Source organism: Balaenoptera ricei, chromosome 14, assembly GCF_028023285.1.
Source record: "Balaenoptera ricei isolate mBalRic1 chromosome 14, mBalRic1.hap2, whole genome shotgun sequence".
Classification (NCBI taxonomy): domain Eukaryota; kingdom Metazoa; phylum Chordata; class Mammalia; order Artiodactyla; family Balaenopteridae; genus Balaenoptera; species Balaenoptera ricei.
In genome coordinates this window covers 68,769,212-68,788,735 of record NC_082652.1, presented here as the reverse complement: position 1 = coordinate 68,788,735, position 19,524 = coordinate 68,769,212, and the positions used below count along the sequence as shown (strand labels likewise).

Below are 19,524 nucleotides of genomic sequence, written 5' to 3'. Positions count from 1 at the left end.
CCCCCCACCCCCAGTAGTTCTTCTCCTTACTTGAGTCAGGTAAGAATCAAATGAAATATGTGGATCCTCCTCCTAGAAAAATGCATGTACATAACAGCTTTGCAAACACTTTCAGGAGGTTCCTGAGGACACTGCCATCGAAAGGGAAAGCCACAGACCAAACTTAAGAGCATTGGAAGGCCCCAAGCATAGACCTCTCTCCCAAATATATGCTCTCATCCAGATTCCTGGGGGCCAAAGATGAAAGATAGGGCAATGAAGGCCAGGCTTGAAGGAAAGCAATCTCAAGACTAAAAGATGAATTCCTAGGCCTTTCCTGGAACCAAAGGGGGAAAAAAAAAAAGATGCAGAGTTTTCACTCTTTGGGAAGTAAGAATCCCACTTTTTTTCAGGAAGCATCACAGTACAGAGAAAGAAGATTAAATAAGGCTTCAAATTTTAGAAGTTCATGTTCCACTCTGCCAAGGGCTCCCTGTGACTTTGGGCAAGTCATTTCACCTCTCTGGGCCTTGGGGTCTTCAGCTCATCAACAAGGCCCTTCCCAGCTCTGGGTGCCTAGATCTGAGGGTGTGTCTGTTCTCACTCTGTTCTGAACCACAGCTCTGGCCGGGGATTAATTCAGAAACAACAGGCAGCTGTCAATAGTCAGCATGGGGGTAATTCTGAGAGAAGACCACCATCACAACAGTGCCCTAAGTTAAACTGCATGCAGGAGGAGGCAGGAGGGCACAAGAGCAAAGCCTGAATGTTAGCAGCTGAGCTCAGGTGACCAGAGAGTCAGCAGTGAGGCCCAGAGGTAGAGGATCCCCCTCAAAGAGAACACCAAAAGGGGCTGTCACATTATTGGGTAAGCTATGCAGAAATGCCATCAGGTTTGGAGAATTGCCCAAAACTGCAATTTGCCCGTCTGTTTTGTACCTCCTGTTCTTTCTCTGGGCTCAGGATTCTCTCCCCATCCTAACCACCACCTCCTGCTTCCTCCTTCATCATGTGAACTGCAAACAACAGAACCTTAAAACAAGGGCAGTGAATGCAGGGGACATGGGTTCGAGCCCTGGTCCGGGAAGATCCCACATGCTGCGGAGCAACTGAGCCCATGTGCCACAACTACTGAAGCCCGAGCACCTAGAGCCCGTGCTCCGCAACAAGAGAAGCCACCGCAACAAGAAGCCCGTGCACCGCAACAAAGAGTAGCCCCCACTCGCCACAACTAGAGAAAGCCCGCACGCAGCAACGAAGACCCAACACAGCCAAAAATAAATAAATGAAATTTATAAAAAAAAAAAAAAAAACAAGGGCAGTGGACCCCAAAACTGAGATGAAATTGGAAAACAGTGTCAAAGACCCGGGAAGTGAGTTGGAGAATGAATAGATTAAAAAGCAGACTCATATTAGAACATATCCATAGACCTGTGAGACAGAAACTACTAAACTCAGGCAAGGCCTGAGTGAGACCTTGACCAAAGCCACTGAAGACAGCCTATCACAGCCCATCACTGTCCAGCAGAGCTGGGGCAGGAGCACAGAGAACAACTTGTCAGTTCCTCATTGCTCAGCAGACTAACCTGTTGGTTGGCTTCAGGGTCATCTCCCACGAGCTGCCTAACTTCTACAGAAGGACAGACCTCCAGGGCTCACCTGGGAGGTTCCAAATAGTTTGAAGTTCAGAGGAACAAGGCTCTTCTTCCTCTGTTGCTTCCTTCTGCATTTGCTGTAGCACAGGGACTGGCATTATGAGTCCCTTGCAACCAACATATGTGAAATTGACTAAGTCCCAGGGCGAGTGCTTTAAAATATTTATGATTTGTTCCCTCCTGCAGGCTCTGAATCATCCATTTTTTGCACTGCAAATTAGCTGTTTCTGCTATCCTATCTTTGTGTGCCCCAAACACAGCAGAGTATCTAGCCTACGGAAGGTGCTCAACAAACATTTGCTGGACTTAAAATTTTACATTTATCTCCACAGCTAGAAGATGTTCTTGCCAAGCAGGGTCACTATGTTAAATATTCTTTGTATGTACTTCAACATACACAAACATGTTGGTGTTCAATACATATTTGTGAATGAATAGCTGATTATCTGACCAAACCTAATAACCCTCCAGGCTGTGTCTGAGAACCTTCATGTGCGCGAACTCTGAGAAATACATACAGTTATGTAGGAGTTCTTTGTTCTTTTCAAGGCTTCCCCATCCCTGGAGATGGAGGGGGCAGGTTCCTGGGTGGTTTCTCAGGAGCTATACTTTAAACCCATGGTTTTGGAACCAGTAAGTAAAGAATAAACCTTAGATTCAATAAAGACCCCACGAACACACCCATATGAACACAGGCATGTGTTGCAGAAACATATATCCATATGTATTTATTACATGCAGGTATACATACTGCATGTATCAAAGCTGACGATCATTCACCAACAGTAAATTATCAGATGAGTGATAACAGCAATGCAGACTTCTGTTTTTTAATACTTATTCTCATTAGGACTGGTAGCAAACCAAGTGTTTTTTGACAAAGAATAAATACCATAATTTACTCCTTTTCTTGGGTTCAGTATTTCCTGAGGTGCCAAGACCTACACTTGAAAAAAAAAAAAAAGGTGGTCACTATTTAAATTAAAAGCCATAGTCTGAGAAGTGAAATCACAGAAAGGCCTCAGGCAAGTCACGTCAGTTTTTGAGCCTCAATGTGCTATTCTGTAAAATGGGGTTAATATCCCCCTACCTCATGGGACCGTCTTAATAAATGCGATGATGGGGTGGGGGACTGCCCAGTAAAGTCATACAAACATATTGTTATTCTAGCAATTTGTTAATCACTGATGACACTGTATCCCAGAATGCGTTATAAAATTACTGCTCCGAGTGCACATTATCCAGGACAGACACTTGACACAGCAGATGAGTTGATCTGTGTGTAAATCGAATCCTGTTTCAAATACTCTAAGGGAGTGTATCCTGTGAGGGACTGGACATCTTCTAACGTCTGCTCGGTGCGTTCTGTTCCACTATGATTGGGTTTTCTCGCACGCCAGGCAATTTTCTCGCGCGGTCCCAGCATGCTCGTAGCCGGGATCCCTGAGGTTTACGGCCCAGACCCGGAGCTGGACGGGAGGAAACAGGCCGGACAGCCTGCGGCCCCTCCCCGCCCTCTGGGCGGCTCCTTCCTCTCTCCTCCAGCTCGGGCGGGCAGCGGCGCTCGTGCTGTGTCACTTTCGCCATCGGGAGCCTCCAGCCGCCGCGCAGCCCGCAGCTCCAGCGGCTTCCTCCCTTTGCGCGCGGGCCCCTAGCCTGGGAGATAATCCCCGGCCGCAGAGACCCAGCGCCGAGAGGACAGAGCCGGCAAAGGCATGCGGCCGGCTGGGCACCCGGCAGCGGCGCAGGAGGCAGCGCGGGGCTGGGCCCGGGGCCGGTCAGGCCGGACAGCCTTTGGCCCCCACTATCTCCAGGTCGAAAAATTAGGAGGGGGTGCGCAGAGCGCGCTAATTCTCTCCAGGATCTGCGAAGGCAGCGGCAGGCGCGGGCACGGGCACCCACAGAGCGCCCCCGGCCAAGGGTCAACCGAGGGGCGTGGGGGGGTGGGCAACGCGCGAGCGCCCGCGGCTCCTCCAGGCCCAGCCAGACCAGCCCCCGGCGCCACCGAGTAGGTGGACAGTCTGCCGGGTCAGAGGGGCGTCGGGGACGCGAAGGGAGGGTTACGCAACCCCAGGGTCTCCCCGGGCCCCCAGCCGCACAACCCCCCTCTCCAAGTAACCCTGGCGCGAGCGCGGACACACACACCACTACGAGCCCTGGCGGGACCGATACTCCAGGCGATCTGGGCCCAAGCGCGTCCCCACGACGCCGCGGTCTGCGGTCCCCGCCCCCCACACACGCCAGAGCGGTGTGTACACACACAAACAGCTGGGCGCGGGAGGCGACGCCTCACCCCCCGGGTGGGGATGCACACCGCGCCGCCAGCCACCCCTCCCCTTTACACGCCGCAACCCCCTCTCTGTTCACACCTTCCCCCAAACCCCAACCCTGAAAACTCCACGAAACCAAACAGCCAACGCCGCCCACAGGAGGGGCTCAGACTCCCGACTGTCATTTAACGTCAATGGAGAGACGTACCCAACTCAGATGCGCGGTCCCCGGGACGCCTCCCTCAGATGCACCCAGGCTCCAGCACCCGGCCCTCAGGGGCAGCACAGCTCCGCCGCAGACAAGCCACCGCCCCCCCTGCCCGCCGCCCACCCCCACTCCCCCCCACCACGGCCGGCGTCCGGGACAGTCACCTGCTCGCTGAAGGACCCGAGCCGGAACCCGGGTCACCAGCCACTGCGAGCTGGCTTTTCAGAGCCTGTCAACTTAACCCTGGCTCCGCCGGACGGATCCGTTCCCCAGGCCCAATTACACCGCGGCGACAGAAATGAATAATAATAATAATTTTTTTTAAAGCCAACAGAATCACCGCCGTGGGGAATGTCCAAAGCCGCGACCTCAGTGGATCTACCCATTCGGGTTCCTCCTCTGCTCCCATCCCCCGCGCCCCCCGCGGCCCGCGGGCTCACCGTGGACGGAGGGAGGGTGCAGCCTGTCTAGACGACAGACATCCCCGCGCCCGCGGGGACGGGCGCGCACACACACACGCGGCCGCCACAGACACAATCAGTCACCAGAGGAGGGAGGGGCGGCGTGGAGATACTCTCTCGGGGTCCCTCCGGGAGCCGCCACCCTACCTCAGCGGAGCACGGTCAGAACAGCTGCAAGTTTGGCCGGTACTAAACCAACTGCTTGATGCAGCAAATGCGGGCTTCAAAACAAAAGAGAGGAATCAAGCTCGCTCTCTTCCTCCCCCCGGGTCGGAATCTGGCACATGACAGCGGCTACACCGCGCGGCTCCAACGCGAGCCAGGCTCCAGCCGTGCGCCCCCCAAGAACCCCCCTCCTCACTGGAGCTCCAGAGCTACGGCTCCCCTACCGGCGGGGAACCCGGCAGGGAAGGGGCAAACCTCGGGAGGGGGCGAAATCGTGGAGTGCGGTCCTCGACAGAGGCGGGGAAGGTGGATGGGCGCCGACTCCTGGCTGCCCCAGGCGCAGGGAGGGGGGAAGGGGGCTAATTGTTTGGGTCGGTTTTCCCGGATTTATCTATAAGCACGCGCACGTCACGCAGCCCTCCTCGCGGGTCCCCGAATCGATCGGCAATCAGAGATGACTAAAAGAGGGGGGCGGACGGGGGGATGCTCACCTCGGGGTTCCTCTGGCCGCCGCTCCGAGCCCTAGTCGGGGGGTGGGGGAAGGGGGCAGGGAAGGAGAAGGGAGGGAGGAGGCTCGGGAGAGCCGACTCCAGCCTCGAGTTCCGCGCGTCCCGGCTGCGGAGGGGCTCCGGCGCCCCAGCGCACAAACCCAGCCGACAGGGGAGGGAGGGAGGGGAGGGAAAGAGGGAGGGAGGGGCGGGTGGGGGAGAGGGAGTAGAGGAACGAAAAAAAAAAAAAAAAAATGATCTCCGCTCTGACACAGGGAAAGAGAATGTAGGAGAGTGACGTCCAGGCCCCGCCCTCCCCTCCGGCCACGTGCAAAGACTTGAAAGGAAAGAGGGCGGCGGGAGGCCTGATGGGTAATGTAGTTCGCCTTTCTTTACCGGGATGGCGGGCCCTGGAGAACGGGGCGCCGCCGGGACGCCGGGGATGTGCCTGAGCAGCAGAGACAGCCTGTCTGGCCACGCCGAAACCCAACGCCCAACGCCCGTTCCCCTCCCCGCAACGTGCTGGCGCAGCCCTGGGTGGGGACCTCCGCGTGGGGAGAATTGGGGGCTTAGGCGAGATCCAGGCTTGGAGGGAAACATTTGATTTTAGGGACAGGACGGCTTTAAGGATGAGGACTTCCTTGCTTTAAGTGCTAAGTCCGTCCTAATGGCAGATAAAAGGGAGCTTTGTGTACGCACTAGGCGGCCCAAGTCCAGTTATTAACGCTGTATTAAATGCTAACGTCTGTTATTGAGATGCATATGTTATAATTAACATTTGAACATCTCTGTGGCAGGGGCGGGATGTTGTAATTAGATATGCACTTTGCAACCAATTAATTTTCCATTGGCCATGCTAAAGGCTAAGGCTGGGGACTTGGTGACTGGGAGAATTCAATGCAATGTATAATTCAGTAATCACTTAACCAAATCACCAGCGTTTTCCAAGTGCCTACTAGGTGCTAGGCACTGAGCTTAGCACAGAGAAGCCTTCTGGAGAAATATATGATGCTGTACACCCTCCAAGCAAGGGGGTTATAAACTCATGGAAGGAACTGTGTGACTCGGTATAACTGCGAAGAAAATCATTTATTAATTCATATAACATTTGGTGAGCACTTTCCACAGATGGGACATGTCCGGGAATGCCAAGACAGGTGAGACCCTCAAGGAGGTCAAAGTCTCTTGTAAGGACCACAGTCAATGAAAGTATACGGGATAAGTCCACACTTAACATAGGCATAGGCGCAAAGTGCTCTGGAACCCTCAGGAGGAGCAGCCAACCAGGATGGAGGGTGGATAGGGGTAGGAGAGGATGAGGGAAGGCTTCCTGGAGGAGGTAGTACTTTAGGTAAGAATTACTAACATTTTTAACAAAGGCAAAGGGAAGGGTAGACCTCTGACTAAGTCTGCAGGGTACAAAGGCTTGAGATGAGAGATAAGAGAGCAAATTCTGAAAGTCCCAGTAATTTGACAGGGCAGAAGGAAGGACCCAAAATGCGGGTGGGTCAGGGATGAAAGGTGGGTCTAGAGGGCAGAAGAAGCCTGGGATGGCTTTTCAGCAGAGATGGGCCTTGCAGTGGGCCTTGAAAGAGGGGTGGGATTTCTTTCAGAGCAGAGAGCATGTCTTCCTGACTTGAAGCTCAGCATGTGCCAAGCCGCGGTGGAAGGAAAGCGAAGCAGCATCCGCAGTCACACCCAGTAGAGCAGCTCTTTTGACTCTTGTACCAAAGGACATGGAGGAGTATCATCCCCTCCCTTCTAGAAGGAGGCGGCAGGCCCATAGTTGTGCATTCATAAGAGGCAGAGTGGCTACCAGAAGCCAGTTGTCTGGGTGCCAGGCCCAGTACCCCCCGGCAAAGGAACGTGTTTAAGCACACCTGACTCTTCCTACTGGTTTGTCCCTCTTAGCATTTATGCCTCACTGGCTCAGCAGTTATTTTTGCGCTTTAACATCTGGATGATTTCCTGGATTTACGAAATATGGACTAATAGTCCCGGAGTCTATCCACTCAGCAAATTCCCATTTACCTACCTTTTGTTGTCAATGCTGTTTTGCCAATTGTGTGATATGCACACTACCTGCAAAGGAACAAGAATGGAATTGTCTGGGTCTTGGTTTTGGCTTTGCTTTAAATCACATCCCCAGAGGTGAGAACAGGATCCAGCCCCAGAGGTGAGGAAAGGCTGAGCAACCTGCAGAGTGCAAAACATCCGTGGAGAGTATATGCCTCTGTTTGGGGGCTGTGCCTTCAGTGACAGGGCCAGTGGTGACAGCACAGACTCAAGAGTCAGCCTGAACCCTCAGCTTGAATCCCAGGCGTGACACTTCCTGGATCTGTGACCTTGGGCTGTTCACTTAACCTCCAAATGAGTGACTTGGGCAGCTTATTCAACAACCTTTCTTGGCCTTGTGAGAACCAACGGTGAAAATGCATTTAAACTGGCTCCTCGTCACACAGCAACTCTTGGTGATGGTCATTCCTTTCCCTGTCCCAGGGTCTTTCTGGGCCAGGAGAATGATCCCTGAATTTTTTTTTTCTGCAGGTAGGCCAGCAGAGCGGGTGCTGCAGGGAGGATTCCTGCGGATGACTCACCTTCATGTGTGAAGTAGGTTAGGGTTGTCTTCAAGGAACCTTCACCCGATTTTAGTCCTCACCGCTCGCGGGCTCAGCGCTCCTAACCCTCCCCAGCTGACATAGTGGTTACGCTCTCCCTCTCCCCACCCTGCTGCCCCAGGACCCCCTTGTGTGTGCACCCAAAGCCCCTTCTCTGGACAGTGTCCCCAGGCTCCCGCGTTCCTTCTTCCCACCTAGCAACACTTACCTCCTGCTTTCCACATCCCAGAGCCTGGCTCTCTGCTTTACCTTCAGCCTATTCCACCTTCATCAATGGATGATAAGATAATCTTTTCATTCTCTCCTCCAACTATGACATGTTTGTCCTCTTATCTAGAGCTTTCTGAAACGGCCTTTGCTGATGGGGATTTCGGGCTGGAATGGGGGTCTTTGAGAGGAAGACTCTGTGAGTCACTCAGACTAGAAACTGTGGCTTTCCCAGTGTGGGAGGCCTGGGGCTTCATTGGTCCCTCATGTGGTGGCCTTCCTTCCCTGCAGTTGATCTTATGCCCCACTTGCAAGCTTGGGTCAGAGGAGCTGCTGGATGCAGAGTCAATAAGCTGGCACTGGAATTGGTTAATTAGGCAGATTTGAGTTGTTAAGCCTGACTTGTTACCACATAGCCTAGAAATGAAAAGCCAGACTGTTTCTGTCTTAAGCAGTTGCTTTTCCTAATCAATACTTTCCTAAGATACTAGCAAAAGGAGGGAATTCCCTGGCGGTCCAGTGGTTAGGGCTTGGTGCTTTCACTGCCATGGCCCGGGTTCGATCCCTGGTTAGGGAACTAAGATCCCGCAAGCTGCACAGTACAGCCAAAAAAAAAAAAAGAAAAGAAAAGAAAAAGAAAAGAAAAAAAAAGGACACTAGCAAAAGGAAATATTTCTCTTTTCTTCCCATATCCTCTTCTGACTCCTGACAGTCTTTCCTCCATCAGTCAGTGCATTTATTGAAGGCCTGGTGGGAGCCCACCAGAGTGCAGGGGCAGAGAAATGGCTCGCTTCAGGAGCTGGCACCCATGAGATAACAGAAGAACTGATGGGGTGCTACTCTGCATGAGGGTGATGTTAAATGAACAAAGCGTTCCTAGCAGGCTGGGATGGTCAGAGAAGACTTCTGGGAGGAAAGTGAGACTAGATTCACTTATAACTTCCCATCGGGAGGAGGTCAGCAGTGACCTAAATCCCATTTTTGTAGCATTGGCCTGGGAGGCATTGCAGAAGTCGTGTCTTTATGTGGAAGCTAGAGAGTGGGTTCATCATGCATCAGTTTGGTGGCCAGTGACCCCACAGAGGGAAGGAAGTTATCAGTCTAGTGTTTTCGCTCTGCTGCTGTGGTGTTGGCTTGGAGAGATAATGGCTTGATAGAATCAGGTTAAGTTTCACCCCTGTCTCATCTCAGCTTCCACTACACAACCCCAAAGACCAACACCTGAAAGGCAGATGGAAAGTGATCTTCTAGGGTTGAAGTTGGTGGTGGAAGAAGGGGCACCAATAGCGAATGATGAGCTTGAGAAAAGCCAAAGCTAAATAAGAAATAAACCAACAAATGTTTATTGGGTGCAGGCTACGTCTAAGGCGTTGCATGGCACCTTGGGGAACTCAGTGTGTGAAACTAGGTTCCAAGCCCCACCTGCCCCATCCTGCTGTGTGACATCTCCTCTCTCTGGGCCTCAGTTTCCACACCTGTAAAATCGGAGGGTCTATGATCTCTAAGATTATTTCCAAACCTGAAGTTCTCCCTTTGAGAAGTTTATAGTCCAGCTGGCAAAAGAAACTGAAAGTTAAGTAGCCAAAAGCATGAATTTTAAGCTGTTTAATTCCAGCAGATCAGGAAGGGTTTGCAATATTCATTTAACAAAGCCCTGAAATCCATGAGGGAACAGAACACAAGCAGATCTTGTCTCTCAAGATTCAAGGACAGTAAGTGAAGCCCATGAATAGTCAAGCATTCCTCAATTTCTTTAGAGTTCAAGGTCAGACCTCACAGGTCAGTGGCATGAGCACCACATCCATGGATGGCCTTGTCCATGATGAGGCCTTGGGCAAAGATACACATCCACATATCTGCAAGAGACAGGTTTCATTATTTCTCAGGCTGGAAAAACTGTGCCACCCTCATCCTGGGAGGGGTGGCCTGGCTTACCGGGCCAGGGGTATACACTTGATCCAAGGGACTCCAGACTATTGTCTATGCCTGGACTTAAGTGGCCCTGGCTCCAGCAGATGAACTGAGCCAATCAGATTCCCTTTTGCAAGAATCTTCAGGAAGAGGCTGAGAGACCTGTGCTCACCGGTGACTCTGCTCAGTCAGGTGGGGGAGGAGGGGCTTGTGGCCTTAGTGGGCCAGGCGCAAGAAGAGTAGGCAGAGGAGGGGGGTGAAGGGGGAAAAGGGAGGGAGAGAGATGTGTGGAGTAGCCTCAGTTCCAAACTTTCTGATTCTCAGTCACAGGGTGCTCTACTATACCTCTCTTTGATTCCTGATACTTCTGTATCCTTATAGTAATTCCCTTTACTTTGTGCAGGGCTGAGTGGGTTTCTGATTTTTGTAATCCAAAGACCCAAATCTCAAACAGCCTGAAAGAGAAGTGCAGAGAAAGTTACAACCATTATGATCCCTGTAGCTGGGAATTTCCCCTCCTGAAGATGCTCTTCCCTTTTCTATCCTAGATGTCTCCCTCTTCAACTAGTGGATAATCCTTGTCTCCTAAATCTTATTCTGAAATGTCTGCAAAATAACTTGACCTTGAACCTTCCACAGCCAATAAATCCCCTATCCAAGAAAAATAGGTAATAGATTAATCAAACGATTACTATTTGCCAGGCAACAAGCGAAACACTTTCTGTGCTTTGTTTCATATAGTCGACATTGCAACTTTTGCAGTGGAAGGAACTGAGGCTAGGAGGGGTGACAGAACTTGCCCAGGGGCGCACAGCCAGCAAGCAGGTGGTAGTCCTGTGGACCTCAGAACCAGCAAGTTTTTTTTTTGTTGTTTTGTTTTGTTTTAATTAATTAATTAATTAATTTTTATTTTTGCCTGTGTTGGGTCTTCGTTTCTGTGCGAGGGCTTTCTCTAGTTGCGGCAAGCGGGGGCCACTCTTCATCGCGGTGCGCGGGCCTCTCACTATCTATCGCGGCCTCTCCTGCTGCGGAGCACAAGCTCCAGACCCGCAGGCTCAGTAGTTACGGCGCACGGGCCTAGTTGCTCCGTGGCATGTGGGATCTTCCTAGACCAGGGCTTGAACCCGTCTCCCCTGCATTGGCAGGCAGATTCTCAACCACTGCGCCACCAGGGAAGCCCAGAACCAGCAAGTTTTAACCACGCCCCCTCATCTCCAAACATCAGCATCCACCTTCTCAAGTCCCCAGCTGCAGGAAACATCCTTCTTCCTCACTGGTGCATTTACAATGAGGTGCTTTTTTCTTTTAGACTGAGACTTCCGAGATGTGTGTGCATTTGTTTGTATATAACTGATGCCCCAAATGATTCTATGCTGTAGAAGAAGGATCATTGTTCATATGCCTCATCAGTCAAAAAAATTTTTTTGATCTGCCTCTATATTTCTCATTTATTTGTTATTTATTTTTTATCTATTATATTTCCCAAATAGATATTTTATTTTTTCTTTCAGTTTGATTGAGATATAATTGACATAAAATAGGCATTTTAAATGAGGGTCTAAAGATGAAACAAACATTTTTAAATAATTTTAAAATTTTTACGAATTTATGATTCAAAAGTCCTTTTGCTCTTAGGGAAGCTTATTTTTTGCATAAATTTAACATGAAGGTGACCATCAGTAAATATCATAATATTTTCTTCTGGCACCCCAGTGGCTTGTTTTGGGATACGCATACCTGGGGCCCACATACCATACCCTGGATGTGGAATGTTTGTCATGTTCCCCAATTTGTTAATAATACAGTGATTTCAGGAAATAATGAAGAGGCAGTCAGCTAAAACTTCGTGAGTTTTCATTGCTTTCCTGACTTATTTATTACCCTAGTAGTTTTTATTTTTTGTGTTTTAAACCAGTGATTTATTACACATAATAGTTGGGATAACATTACTTACGCATTATTCATCCAGCTAAGTCACTTAATAAAATTAAAAACACACATTTCTATGTCGTTGAAAAGTCTTTAGAGACACCATTTGAAAAATCACTTAAATGGCCTCTTTTTTTACCCTAGTGTTTACTGAGTACATACAATGCGTTTGCTCTAAGTTAGATATCGTGAGTGATAAGTACACACAAAAATGGGCATTCATCTATGCTTATAGGACCTCACAGTTTAGGTCAGAAGAAAAGACAGACACATTTTAAGCAGACATGGCAGTGTAAGACTAAAATCCAAAACATGCCCGATGTACAACACAGAGGGAGTGATTGTTCAGAGGAAGGGGAGTCTTGAGACCTGAGTGGCAGGGAAAGTTTTACAGGAAAAGTGGGGCCCGAGCCAGTCTTTGAGGCCTGAATGTGATTTGCATGGAAAGGGGATAGGAAGGTGGCTGTCCCGTGGGTGGACAGCAGGAGCTTATAAGTGGGAATTAGCAAGTGGAAGGGTGAGGGTGAGCAAAGGGTAGAAGGAGGCAGTAAGTCCAGAAAGGCAGTACTGTGGAGCTGGTTTGAGCCTGGACTCAGGATGCACACAGACCAGAATATGAATCTTGCCATCACCTTTTATAACCAGGTGTCAGCCTTGGGCAACTTAAGCACTCTGAGCTCCTGTGTCCTCTATAAATGGGAAAAATAATAGAGCGTTCCTTGGTAAGTTATCACGAGGATTAAAGGAGCTCATGTCTATGAAGCACTGAGCACATTGTAAGGGCTCAATTAAGGCTAGGTTTTTTTGGGGGGTGTTATTCTTGTTTTTTGTTTTTTTTTTTTACTGGGGATAGTCTGCGTGGGACCTTGAACGAAAATCTGAGCAATCTGGACTTTTTTCTATGGCCCAGGAGAGTGAGGTTAGATTTTGTTTCTGAGTGCTAATTCAGACACAGTGGAACATGCTGCAGTCCCAGGCCCAGTGATTCCAGTCCGACCTGAGCCGAGGTCCCAGTAACCTTCATTGGCACCTTCAGCACGACCTCTGCTGGTTCAACAGAACCTGGGGGATAAGGAACAGACCTTCGGGTGCTCTAGGGGCTGACATCCTGTCCCTCCCTCACCCACATGCAGACACAAATATGCACACTCGCCTCTTTTTCCATTTTGACAATATTGATGATCAAATTTGTTTATACTCCACTCTTTCCAAAAAGGACTTGAGACAGCTTTTCAAATTCTAAAATGCACCTTGTATATGAAGATAGGGGTTTACACAAAAGATACTTTATGAGATGATTATCCTTTTTACAAAAGGAGTAACCGTAATTTCTTTAAATAGCAGCTCATCTTGTACATACAACATCAGATCTGATTGACAAAATTTTGCTTTGCCAGCAACTTTTCTGGAATGCGTCAATGGTATTAGTGTGATTCACAACATTGACTGGTTTTGATCAGGTTTAGTACTTGAATAAAGGGTGTAAGAAGCCCTTAAATTTATTTTGTGCCATCTTAAACCAAAAGGGCTCTGCTGTATTTTTTGATGAATTTCTTTACAAACCGAGATGTACAGAGCTAAGCAATTGAATTGAATTTGGTCTAGAGACCACTGAGCTGCCAGTTGGTCATGGAAGCCTGACTGGAGGAGGCGGCAGGGGAGATTTTTCAGGTAAACGAGGAAAGATGCCGGTTGGTTGATGTTGAATGGGAGACCATCCCAGGAGAAGGGAGAAGTGTGGAGAGATGCTGGGGCTACGCTTCTCCCTAAAGGGCAGCAGCAGGTGTGGCCCACCATCCTGGAACCTCGGATAAGCCGCAGAAGAGACAAGAACAGCCTAGTGACAGTTCTCCTGGACCCCATCCCAGAAAACAGTTTTGGTCTGATGCAGAGATAAGATGCGCAACACTCCCTTCCTGCTATACCTGATTTCAGGCCTTATCAGACATACCCCTTCGGTGGGCATGTTGCCATAACAACCTTATAGTCACTGGAGGGCATCTATAATTGGGAGAAAATGGCATTAATTTAGTTACAGGTTTGTTTTTTTTTTTTCCTGGGAGGAGTTTTAGTCCACAGCTACTTTAAGTACTCGGATTCAGATGTAATCTTTTTGCCTGAGCAGACTAATAATCACCTTGTAATTTAATTACTAAGCCAGCACCAGTGAACTCTTCTGCTATCGACTGAGTTATAATTTTTGAATACCAGCTTCATGGGCAGGGCCTGGCTCTGAAAGCTGTAGTTATCCAGATGCAGGTCTTAACCTATGCTGTGCTTCATGAGGCTACTCGGCCGTAGAATTAGCTCCAGGGATGCTTGTGAAACTTGAGCATGTCCTGAGTGGTCCACCTGTCAGTTATGGCAGGCATTCATTTCCACTAGAGAACAGCTTGTCCCCACTGTCACTTCTCCTTTCCCTACAGTCTCCTGCCACCTGGTATGATCCCATTTCCTAGGCCTAGAAAGCCTCCAATCTTGGAATGATAGGGTTTTTTTCTCAAATTTTTAAATCTTAAAAAATCGTGGTGAAATACATATAATATAAATTTACTGTCTTAACTATGTTTATGTGTACAATTCAGTGGCACTAAATACATTCACATTATTGTGCTACCATCACCACCATCCATCCACAGAACTCTTCCTTTTGCAAAACCGAAATTCTGTACCCCTTAAACAAGAACTCTCCATTCTCTTCTCCTCCTAGCCCCTGGCAACCACCATTCTCCGTTTTGTCTCCATGAGTTTAACTTCTCTAGGGGCCTCATGTAAGTGAAATGATACAGTATTTGTTCTTTTGTGGCCAGCTTTTTTCACTTGGCATGATGTCCTCAAGGTTCATGTATGTCAGAATTTCCTTGTTTTTTAAGGCTGAATAATATTCCCTTCTACGTGTATACCACATTTTCTTTATTCATTCATCTGTTGATGGACATTTGGGCTGCTTCCACCTCTTGGCTGTTGTGAGTAATGCTTCAATGAACCTGTGTGTGCAAATATCTCAAGATCTTGCTTTCAGTTCTTTAGGGCATATACCCAGGAGTGAAATTGCTGGATCAAATGGTAGTTCTTTTTTTAGTTTCTTGAGAAACCACCATACTGTTTTCCATAATAGCTGTACTATTTTACTTTTCCACCAACAATGCACGGGGGTTCCAATTTCTCCACATCCTTGCCGACCTTTATTTGCTTTATTTTTCTATAGTGACCATTGTAATGGGTGGAGGTGGTAATAATAATTTTTTATTAAAGAGAGGACCTGTCTAACCTCACTACTTAATAACACTTCTACTAATAGCAATTATAATAGCTGACACTGAGTACATAGCACATGGTAGCCACTTGTATTAGGGTTCTCCAGAGAAACAGAACCAATATCCCTCAACACAGAACAAGGGCTGCTTAGGGATTAACAGGACAACCTCTAGTAATGCAGTTCTTTTATTTTGTTTCTTGTAATGTCTTTCCTGATGATGATGACAAAAAATAATGAAGGCAATATTGATATTAAAGAAATAAAGAGAGATTGAATATAACCAAATGTGCAGTTATAATCTCCATATGTGAAAAAAACTCAATATTTGAACATTTCATATTCATAGAGAACTAAATGAGAGGGCGATTATTCATATAATGGAATTATTTGCTTTATAGAAGGATTCACTGAGTTATCCTCTTCTGTGATGAGCTTTCCCCATTCACTTAAAACAGGAATTAATTTATAACAATGTGACGTATATATAGCTCCCCCAGAACCCATCTATTGCACAGCATGAAGCCAAATCAAGTTACTAAAATGATTTTGACTACTGGATAATGATAGTGGGGAATATTTGTTCACTTCAGCACTTGAGGATTCCAACTACAAAAGGATTCGCAGATATCAAACCACTATCCTTGGTCTTGGTGAAATTATGAAGGACCAGAGAAATGCCAAAAGATGGGTGGAACAACTTATTAAACAAGTGATTTGCGAGCACGACCAGAAGAAGGAATCACTTGAAGACTCCTTAACAAGACAGAAATAACAAGCTGAGCCAAACTGAGATCTTTCCTTGTATGGCTGATGCTAATAGAGAACTAGAAGGTGAGAGAGCCGTGGCTTTGCTATGCACTTGGCAGTCTCTCCTGACCTTCTTTTGAAAAAGAAGAAACGTCAATGGAAGAGAACGCATGACTAGGTGAGCAGTTACTTCTGGCTTTTTGGTTAAGATGACCCGTGTGTGTTGATAGATTTCTGTCCAGGTAATGAGCACTCAGCAGGCACAATCTCACCATATCAATTAGGAATTGCATTCAGCTGCAGAGATCCATGTTATAGTGGCTTAAATAACAATAGGGATTTTTCTCTCACATTAAAAAAAGTTGGTACAGTCACTTTGGAAGACAGCGTGGCAGTTTCTTACAGAACTAAACGTACTCTTACCATGTGATCCAGCAATCACATTCTTTGGTTACTTGCCCAAAAGAATCAGAAACTTATGTCCACACAAAAACCTGCACATGGATATTTATGGCAGCTTTATTCATAATTTCCAAAACTTGGAAGCCACAAAGATGCCCTTCAGTAGGTGAATGGGTAAACAAACTGGTACATCCAGGCAATGGATTATTGTTCAGTACTAAAAAGAAATGAGCTGTCAAGTCATGAAAATTCATGGAGGAACCTTAAATGTGTATTGCTAAGTGAAAGAAACCAATCTGAAAAGGCTGTATGGTTTCAACTATGGGACATTCTGGAAAACACAAAGCTGTGGCAAGACATTCAAAAGATTAGTGGTTGCTAAGAGTTCCAGGGAAGGAGGGATGAGCAGGTCTAGCACAGGGGATTTTTAAGGCAGTGAAACTTCTCTGTATGATACTGTAATGGTGGGTACATATTGTTTTACGTTTGTTAAAACCCATAGAATGTACAACACCAAGAGTGGACCTTAATGTAAAGTGTGGACTTTAGTTAATAATAATGAATCAATATTGGCTCATCAATTGTAACAAATATACCACACTAATGCAAGATGTTAATAATAAAGGAAACAGCAGGGGTGGGGAGGGAGATCTGGGAACCCTCTGTACTTTCTGCTCAATTTTTCTGTAAACCCAAAAGTGCTCGAAAAGCAAAATCTATTAATTTTAAAAAAGGAAAAAAGCCAGACTGAGAAACAGAAAGAGTCCAGAGTTAGACACCTCATGCTGGAGTGATGGCTCTGTGCTCATCAGAGCCCCATCTCCTTCTGTCTTCCCAGTCTATCTTCCCTGGTGCATGGCTTCCATCCTCAAAGTTGGCTCATGGTCACAGATGGTGACTTGAACTCCGGTCACCTGAATGCCACATAACAGTAGAGGGATGGGAGGAGAGACAAAGGTACACTTGGGTCCCTATCAAATCAGAGACCCCTTTAAAAGAGTTCCCAATGAAGAACAGACTGCATGTTAGATGATATTGCTATTAAGGAAGCGTTGTTAGTTTTGTCAGGTATGATACTGGTATCATGGTTATGTTAAAAAAGAAAGTATTAAATCTCTTAGACACACTGAAGTATTCATGGGTAGAAATAATATAACATCTGGCCTTTGCTTTTAAATATTCTAGAAAATAAAAGACAAGTGGAAGGGTAGATGAAACAAGAATGGCAAAAGGTTGACAGCTATGCAACTATAAGAAGGGTACATGGCAGTTCTTATACTATTTTCTCTACTTTTGTATATGTCTGGATTTTTTGTTATAAGAAGTAAAAAAAAAAAAATTATGCAAACATTGCATTGGAACCCCTGTTGGCAGGAGAGGCGGGAAAATGATTTTTTTTTTATTAGCACAAGAACCTTTTTTTTTAATTGACATATAGTTGATTTACAATGTTATGTTACTTTCTGCTGTATAGCAAAGTGATTCAGTTATATATATGTGTACATTCTTTTTAATATTCTTTTCCATTATGGTTTAATCACAGGATATTGAATATAGTTCCCCATGTTGTACAGTAGAACTTTGTTTTTTCTGGGAAATGGATTTTTACCTGGGCTTTGTCACAATCAACAATACGGAATTTGTTGGTGCAAAGAGGGGAAGATGGATATTTGACAGACAACCAGCATGCTCTGTTACATCCACGAATAATAATCCATCCCAAACTGCTCTTCTGGTCAAACCTTCAAATCAGATGGCACCCTGCTCACCAAACCACATTTTCCTCCTATTATTGTCAGGATAGTCTGCGGGCTAGACTCACCAGTAGGGGTAATCGTGCCTCATCCTTACTGCCTGGAATGTTCTACCCTGAGCCATTGCTCATTTTTTCCCTCTCCTCCACCCCTTCACGGGATTTATACTCCCCACCCTTTAGACTCAACTCACAAGCTACATCCTCCAAGAAGCCCTTAGCATCCTGCCTCCTCGCCACCCCACAGTGGGTTAAATGCCCTTCTGGGTTCTCACCTCTCCTCTGCTTACCTCTGCTATAGTACCTATACTCTGAATGTGTGACAGAAATTTTTCTTTATCTCCTTCCACCACTAAACTATAAACTAAACATAGGGCACATGCTATGTCTTATTTGTCTTAGAATCTCCAACATCTATCAAAGTACCTGGTACATTGTGCAGAATGAAACTCATAAACTAGATTACACACTTACCCTTGTAATGGCAATAATATTGACAATAATAGCAACTAACCTTCCTTGAATACTTAATATGCGCCAAACTTATTTCATGCCTGACTTCATTTAATCTTCACAAGACCCCTATGAGGTGAGTGCACTTATTCCCATTTTATAAAAGAGAAAACCAAGGCTTAGAGAGTCTTATATTGTGAGGTTTCTAAGAGTTGGAGCCTGGGTTCAAGCTCCGGACTGTCTGATGCCAGATGTGAGCTCATAACCTCCTCCCTGTCCCACCTCTGTGTATCCTCACTCCTGCCAGCAGTGGCAGGTCCCATGATGCAATGCGTTAACAGAACCAGGAAGTATGTGGTCCTGGTGCTGGAGTATTTCCTTATATGGCAATGGGGGCGGATCCTGGCATGTGGATGTGTTCGCACCACCTGCCTGAGGGTATAAAAAGGCAATCCTGCACCAGCTGATCCTCCTACTTGGTGAATTCCTCACTCAGCATTGTTTGTGCAGAGGTCTGCCTTGCCCAGGACTGGTGAGCACTGAACTCCAGGAGCAGACCTGTGAGGAGGTAGGAGGCACCCCTGAGGCTTGATCCTCTGTCAGTCATTTGCCCACCTTACTCCTGGCTGCAAGTGATGATCCCAGGCAACTGGCTCTGTGAGCCAAGGGACGTGCAGTTCAGTCCTCTACGTTGGTGCAAGGTGTCAGGTGGGGAAACTTCCCGCTCTACCTCTCTTGAGTTCTTGTGGCTGGACTAATAATAAAATTGACCCAAGACAGATTAACAGGAGAAAAAGTAACAGATTTTAATATGTGTGCACTGAGGTCTCATAAATGGGACCTAAGAAGTGGCCAAAGCAGGCAGCTTTTCTACTTTTTAGACAAAGAAATGGTAAATATGTGAGGAATTGACAGGACAAAGAAACTTGGGTTTTGGGTGCTCAATTAATGAAGAATCTAAACAGAGTTTGGGCTTGGGGTAGGAAATTAAAGGAGTAGCAAGTTTTATTTATATAAGC

The 19,524-nt window shown here is 47.0% G+C and overlaps 1 protein-coding gene across 7 annotated transcripts in view; it reads right to left on the bottom strand.

Annotated features, from left to right (window-relative positions):
* The window catches only part of CTIF (cap binding complex dependent translation initiation factor), a 302,316-nt gene extending 296,791 nt beyond the window's left edge, over positions 1 to 5,525 (bottom strand). For 2 of the 7 annotated variants that reach the window (XM_059894009.1, XM_059894012.1), the window contains exon 1: positions 5,230 to 5,525. The gene's annotated coding sequence lies outside the window, so the exon portion shown is untranslated. Of the gene's footprint in view, positions 1 to 4,112; positions 4,173 to 4,276; positions 4,293 to 4,552; positions 4,634 to 5,229 lie in introns of those variants that run through there. The other 5 variants (XM_059894003.1, XM_059894008.1, XM_059894004.1 and 2 more) reach the window with 4 other exon arrangements.
* Positions 5,526 to 19,524: the final 13,999 nt, after the last annotated feature.